Raw genomic sequence first — 7869 nt, forward strand, 5'->3', positions numbered from 1 at the left:
GATCAATAAGCACGTACAATCGCTCACTGGTCATCGGAGCACTCGGATATACTCTCTGCGCGATTACGTAATTCGTCTTGTAGGTCAAGAGAAACCGTTACGTTATTCATGAGCGCGCGCGCGCGAGTCTTTCCAGCGCGGAAAGCGCGCTCGTCCCGAGCCGCGCACGGGTCGCATATCGTCGGCGTAATGAAATTTCCATCGTCGCTCGGCCGCCGGGTTCGACGACGGCGATCGAGCCGAGTAATTAACCGCTGAGCAATTAACGCAGAGAAATGAATTAACGAACGGAAAGTCAGCACGCGCTTGAAATTTATTCGAATGGATTAAACGACGAGCTGGTGGACGTCTGGGGCGAGCAATATTAAAGCGTAATACAGATATTAAACGTGAACTTTAACCCGCTGCGCTGCACCTACGCGTTGCGGTCGAGTGATATTAAGATATTCGTAAATATCGGCGATTCGTAAATATCAGCGCTAACTGCTGACATTTATTGGTTATTCGACATGCGGCTGGCCGGTTGCAGTTGCACGCGATTCTCCAGCACAAAATGCTGTGCTCGCGGTCAAAGTTCACGAAGCTTGATCTTCGACTTTCGCATGTCGGACGAGCGATCGTTGCTCGGTATAGCGGTAAGCGAGCACCGCTGTTAGAACGACCCCTCGAGGAGCGTGGTACGTGCGTGTGTGTGTGTGTGTGTGTGCGCGCGCGCGTGTGTGCGTGTATGTGTATTGCGAGATGCTTACGCTGAGATAATTTTAAAGAACTCCACGGAAGACACATAACATTTTCACGTAGCGAGGAAAATGTATAACGTCGACGTTTGCGCTCTCCTCATCGATCATCTTTCTTTCTATATTAACTATATTAAATATATCTTTCTACGAATTACATTTCGTACTTTCGAGTTTAAGACGTGAAAATTCGGGACATTGAAAAATCCTTTTACTCGATTTTATCGAAAATTCGTAAAACGATTATCGGATAATACTCTTTGCCAACTTGAGAAACGAGATTTTTTATTTGACGATATGTTCATTGATTGCCAATTTCAGCCACCGCGCGTTTAGCGTAATGCCATGTAAGTGAGACGACAGTTTCCGCTTGAAATTATGCAAATTTAAAGCCAGAACGCGGGAATGGCCCGAAACGTTGAAGCGAGTACGCGAGTACGTTACGATCGTCTGAGAAATAAATCTTCGTTATGCCGAGGAGCCTTTTGAAGCGAGCTTATCTCTTCCTTAAGTCCATTCTTGCTTCCACTCGCGTACTCCTTGCATTCGTGCATACCGGGAAAGAAGGGGCGGGGGGAGGGGGGATTTCAAAAGTCTCGCCGGGAACTTTCGGAGTTACGAAGTGTCATGAGTAGTAAGGTGGCGCTCAGACAAAAGGAAATGCGCGATACGTGAAGGATTTCCTGGCGGCGCGATGTCGAGTATTCGCGCGAGCGTGAAAATTGCGCCGAATAACGCAGGCGCGTCAATTCGTCAATTTGTGCCCGAGGCGTGCGCGGGAAACTACTAGAAGCGTCCGCGGGATTTTTAATTGCAACGCTGCGCGACGCGACGCTTCTATCTCTTCCGCGGCAATTTCACCTCGGCGTGCGGCATCTTTCGCGACGCATCGTGTAGATTTCCCTATCTTTTCTCATTCGCGGCCGTAATTGCCTTTTAATCTGATCGTCTTGAGCAGCAAAAGTTCGTAAATAATTGCCGGAGAAAGGAAGCGTCTCCTAATATACAGCGCTGTTCCGCCGCGGGAGGCGAGAGGGCCTCCTCCTCGGGCTGGAAATAATTGCAATTCCCATGAATTATGCATAAAAGCCCCCATGATAACGTAAATAAACTTTCGCTTATATATAATATCGCACAATGAAGAGATCCGATGAAGGGTGGGTGAGCGAACAACGACACGTCAGCATTGACAAAGGCGGATTGTTCAGCCGTTGTTTCGCGGGCTGACGAGACTCGGCGCATTTCGCGCGTCGCGCTCACAACGTTAACAATCCACCCACGCGACGCGACGCGACGCGACGCAAAAGCGTCGTTATCCGCGGCTTCAAGTGGAACGCATGATCCGGAGAAATCGCGGCCGACTCGCGACTTTGCAGGAACCCCCAGGCACGTGTACACGTGTGTACACGCGAGGGGCACGTCGTGCTGCGCCTACGACAGCATAAAATGGTGAGAAATTACGAGAGGCGTCGCGGACCAGATTCATAACAGTTACTTATGGCGCTCCGCCGCCTGAGTTTACCCGCGGTAATTTTTTAAGTGCACTTTAGCTCCTTACATACTCCTGCATTTTTAAATACCGTGCCGCTCAGAGCGCGGAAAAGGCTTGAATATTTCAAGGCGGTAAGCTTCAGATGCTCGTCCGTCGCGCGCGCTACCGCGCGATACATCCGAATACTCAGACTTGTTCGTTGCCTGGAAGAAAGAGAAAGCATTTATTGCGCCATTACGTTATTCCTCCCGGTCGATTTGCGCCGCGGATGCAAACCGCGGATAAGAAGGAACTTATTTACTCGGGCGCGCACGCGGGAGGTCACGCGCATTCGAGGCTGGAAATATCCCAATTGCGAGGCTTGCGCCGTGTTTTCTTAGGACGAAGGGCTTAAACTGCGCGCTGCCCCGTGCCCCGTTGAATATACCATTTGAAGCAGAGCCGTATATACGCGCGTAAGGGGTGTCGTCATGGCGACGCCTTGCGGGCTCACGCCCTAAAGTAGCGTCACATTGCCAAAGGTTCTTAAGCCTTGCGTTTTACTGCCGGTATCGTCGTGAGAGAGGACGCGGAGCTCGTGTTCAATGAGTAGGTCATCCGAAACCGACGACGAGACACACGACGACAATGCCCTCGTGACGTGACGTCGGACCTGCGCGCCGTTAATTGCTCGACACTACCGTGTTACACAGGGCGCGTCTGGAACGAGCGTCCCCTCCTCCCTCCGTTGCACCGATTTACCGCGGGTAAATCGAGCCGAATTAAAAGGAATTAAATTTACTCGCGGATCAGCGGGGATCAGCGTCGGCTGTATCGTTCCGGCTGATTCCGGGGGGACATTCGCCATTCGCCATTCGCGACACGATCGAATCGAAATGTGTGACGAACATCGGCTGGAACCGCGGGGAAAACTGCCTCGCGAGTGTCGCGAAATTCGGCGATCCGGTGTGCCCTTTTTGAATCCAGCAGGGATTAAAGGCACGCGTCAGAGTCGGATTGATGAGTTTAGAGTTACCGTACGCGAGATGACACGGCTGCATACGTTACGTAGCACGAGATCGCCTGGACCAATGAGCGTCCAGGGGAAAGCTGCGATATTAGTTCACAGGGCGTAACATAACTTTTTCCTAAACGTTCATTGGTCGAAACGGTCTCGCGCCGTGCGCATACAACTATATAATTCTGTGAGGGCCATTACAGCAGTTGCGAAGCAGTCGGACTCCTCCGCTGGCCGCAACCGTTTTATACTTTTGCTCCTTTTTCTCTAATTGTGAGTCGCCGTGCGACTTTTGCTGTTGCTCAAAATTCAACGCTTTCGCGCCGAATGTTCACCCTTGTCACAAATTTGCGTGCTTTAATTCATGCGCGTCGACTGACGTGCTGGGACTCATTAAAGGTGGCTCTCGTACTTTCGCAGTCCCGTGGCTATATTTCATGTACAGCCCGTATTCGTTTTATCTAAGTCTATTTGTGAACTCGCGATAACTCGCATAAAATATGGAACCCGCCCGGCATCGCGGAATTCGGGAGCGACGAGCAATCTGAGGAACGCTTTCGCACAGGCGGCTGAATCATTGATTGCGCGACGCATTGCGTGATACTCCTTCGGCTCGCCGTCCCGACCGCCCGACATCCCCGCGATTTAACGTGTACGCTTGCTGATGAGTCACCTTCATCAAGTTATACAATTTGTAGCGACTGTCCCCATCCCTGACGTTTCTCATGTCGGAGGTCCGCCGGCCGCAACGTGGCTTGCGACATTACGAGGTTTCGAGACGCAGATTTAATTATAAGATAAACGGATATTGCTTCGCGTATTGTTACGCAGCAATTATCACGGACTCGACTCCACTTGTATTGTCGAAACTTAATTTTTTGTATTTTTTCTTTTTTTTTCATTGTTCCTTTTTATGCAATTAGCGAGATAAAACCGAATCGCGTTATCGAGGGGGCCGTAATGAAGAGATCCCCGCGCTTTTTAAAGGACAGATCATTAAAGTTCACGCAACTTTGTGTTCCCGAACGAAAAATCAGATTCATACAGAAGTTGTCTAGTGGATAATACAACTTCTGCGCCCGTAGCACGTTGGCGTCTTCGTCGCGCGCGCGCGCGCGCTTCTTCCTTGTTTCTTTTTTCTTCGAGGTCGTTGCGAGAGTACGATAAACACCTAATCGGCACGAAAAGCACGTTACGAGGAGGGAATTGAAGGCGAGGTGCGACTCGCTATCCTTTCGCAGCGCGAATCTTGTAACGCGATAGCTTGGCCGCGCGCTATCCTTCGTTCGGTTTTCCGATAGCTAAACTTAGCAAGCGGATTATAACGGATATAGAGCACGAAAACCATTCGCGATGGCCACAGGAAAACGGCAACAGGACCAATCATTTTTGCTTGTATTTGTAGCTCGGCTTCTCCAAGACGGAAATAATATCATAAATAAAATTTAATGTAATTATATTACGTAGATTTGAGATGTGAGGCATCGTAAAAGCGAAATGCGACAACTTAAACGAGATATAAATTAAACGTCTCCTCTCTCTTTCTCTCTCTCTCTCTCTCTCTCCCTCTCTCTCTCTCTCTCTCTCTCTCTCCATGTTTGATTTAATACTTGACTTGATGATTTAGTATTTAAATCTTGACAATCTAAATCTTCTTCCGCTCGACAAGTCTCGAGGCACGATATCACTCGGAAATTTTATCTGTCACCGTTACGAGCTGAATAGTTTTTACACGCCATAATTTATCATGCGTACACTTTTCACATACAGCCACTATCGGCTGTATGCTGTAATGACTCGGCGCGATTTGCATAACGCACAATACAATTTATGTCGCAACGGACTGATGGCGCTTTGAATTTTGCGCACGTTTCTTTGCTGAAACCGCAGCCAACGATTATCGCCCGAACGTGAAATTAGCGGTGCCGGTGCGTGTGTTTCACCGGGAGTAATGTTTCACTTTTTAACGAGGTCTTTAAGCACACGGCTGCACCTTACAAATCATATAAACAAAGAGGGAGAAAAAGAAAGAGAGAGAGAGAGAGAGAGAGAGAGAGAGAGAGAGAAAGAGAGAAAGAGAGAGAGAGAGAGAGAGAATTAACAAGTGCGGTTAATAAAGGCACTTAATATTATTTTGTAACGGACAATTTCATTAAGATAAGCTCGCACGTACGCTGATTAACATTCTCCACCTCGTTAACAACACTCCGCGCGCGAATAGAGAGCAACGCGCTTGTATTCGAATGCAAGAGCTTTTCCGTCGCACTCGCCGAGCTGTCACGCGAATTTCGAGTCGTTTTTTCCTTCGAGCTACGAGAGGTAGAAGTGGGTCGTGAAAAGTCATCAATTGAGAAGTCATCAGCCGCCGAACGGACGGTAAATGAACTTGACGCGTGCGAATTGAACTTTGGAATTAGACTGTAAGACATTTCGCATTGATTTAAGCCTCATATCGCTCGCGGGTTCACCGGCCGAAGGCCTTTTGTGCGCGGGGAGGCGATATTGTGATAAAAACGCGAGCGATATATCATTTGATTCGACCCGTTCCATGCGACGCGCGGGCGCAAAAGAGGACGCATTGACGGTGTGTTTATCCGATCGTTCGTAAATAGGGGTGGCCGCCTTGAGATATATACATCACGAGACGCGACACGCGACGTCATCGGACACTGCGAAATGTATATTCATCAACGACCACCGCACCTCATGCTTAGCGGACGAACATTTACATTTACATTCGTCTTTTAATAGAACGGAACGGATTTACAAATTTTCGATGTCAGAACCTCTTTATAGAGCGCAGCTCGAGTCGAAATATGGTAGTCGCTCATTGACCCGTCAAACGCTGTCCAACTCGAAGGACCAATGAGGAGTCTCGAGATTTAATATTGTACAACTTGATTCAGAATGCGAAAGCAGCATTTTTCTCGATAGATTGCGGAAGCTCGCCGCGGAGAGTCTTCGCTAGTTTGCACCCAAATAGCAATAAAAGCAATAGCTGACTGAAAATAAACGAAAAATAATTTGCGGATGGAAGAAAGTTGAAGCTCGTATTTTACCGTCGGAGCAATTAGCTCCGCTTAATTAGGAGGAAAGGTTTCGCTTCTGCTTCATTCTCCGGCCATCGATCCTAGTTAGCGTTAGTTTAAAAAAATGACACGGCTAGTGAGACAACACCCTTTACGCGCAAACTTTTGGGCTTATGCAATTTTTCAAACCTTTCGGAGACTAAATTAAGGGAGAAAATTGCAGGACTTTGAGGAGGTTAATCAGCGGGTAGAAGTTACGCCCCCAGCCCCCTTCCCTCGACATTTGATTATTTTTTCAATATTAAAGTGCCGCGACTCGCAGAACTTCCGATTCCCGTGTTATATCTCGAGAATAATTTAACGTTTATCGATGTTTTAAAAATATCCTTCGAGACGGTTCTCGTTGCTGAGGAAATATGTAGAAGAAACTGTCAAACCTATCGAACTCCTCAAGGCCGTTCTTTCACGTCGGAAGAATTCAGAAAATTTTACATGAAACACGCGAGACATGCCTTTTTCTGACTCTGGAGGATGCACTACATTCTTTTTCGCTTCATCTTGTCTCAGCTTTTGTTCCTGTCTGCCGGCTACGCTAACGTTATTTATCCTGCCGTGCGGGTCGCACGGTCAAGGAGGAGCGTTTCGAGCGTAAGGAAGTCTTAACGACGGCGTGCACCTACGTAAAAGGGAATGTCGCCGGAGGAACGACGGTAATAGGGATGGGCCATGGGGGATGCGCCGGCACAGCCGTAATAATAGTCGCTGTTGCAAAATAAAAGGACGCTTAACGATCGGGTTCAACGAGGCAGACGACACAGAGGCGAGGCGCGAGCACACAGCATCGTCCGCGCGCACTCCTCCGCCTCACTTCCGTCGTCATCTTTAGCTGTCGTAAAACACGCCACGGAACGACGCATTGTTCCGTGAGATGAGGGAAAATCGAGGTTGAGGACATGCGAGAGGCGCGAAATACAGGGCTCGGAATGAGGCGAATCGCGTGGGCGCTCGCTTCGCCAAGCTTTCATATCCGCGACGAAGGCGGTATTCCGCGGCCATCGGTCGAAATACATTTTCATCGTCGCGATAGGGCGGCATGAGAGATATCGTGTCGGGTAATTTGTTCTCGACATTTGTCGAGGCGACGGCAGAGACGACGGAAATTTCCGCGAGCGCGTCGCGCGTTGACGGTGGAAGTCGACGACTAGACTAGACGTTGCGATTCACCGGAAATTAGGAATGCTCTCGTCTAGACGGAAGAGCACGGCAACTGTGTATTCATTTGACGTGATTATTTCGACGTTCCCGTCGTTAGCGCAGAGATATGCGTTTGTTTAGCGACCAGCCTGCCGGGGCGAAATTTCAAAGGAATCACAATCATTCTCTACGTCCTCTACAAAGTACACATATATATATATATATATATATATATATGTATGTATGTATGTGTATATGTATGTATTCATCGCTGCGAATTGAATTATCGTTATATACGTTATATAATATAGGTTCAGGCTTGTTGATCACTGTGCGTAATTCTACGCACGTTCCTATTGGCAATCAAGATATTTGCTACAAATGGCGATGTTAACAGTTATATGCGGTTAATAACAGACG

Source organism: Harpegnathos saltator, unplaced genomic scaffold (assembly GCF_003227715.2).
Source record: "Harpegnathos saltator strain DR-91 unplaced genomic scaffold, Hsal_v8.6 scaffold467, whole genome shotgun sequence".
Classification (NCBI taxonomy): domain Eukaryota; kingdom Metazoa; phylum Arthropoda; class Insecta; order Hymenoptera; family Formicidae; genus Harpegnathos; species Harpegnathos saltator.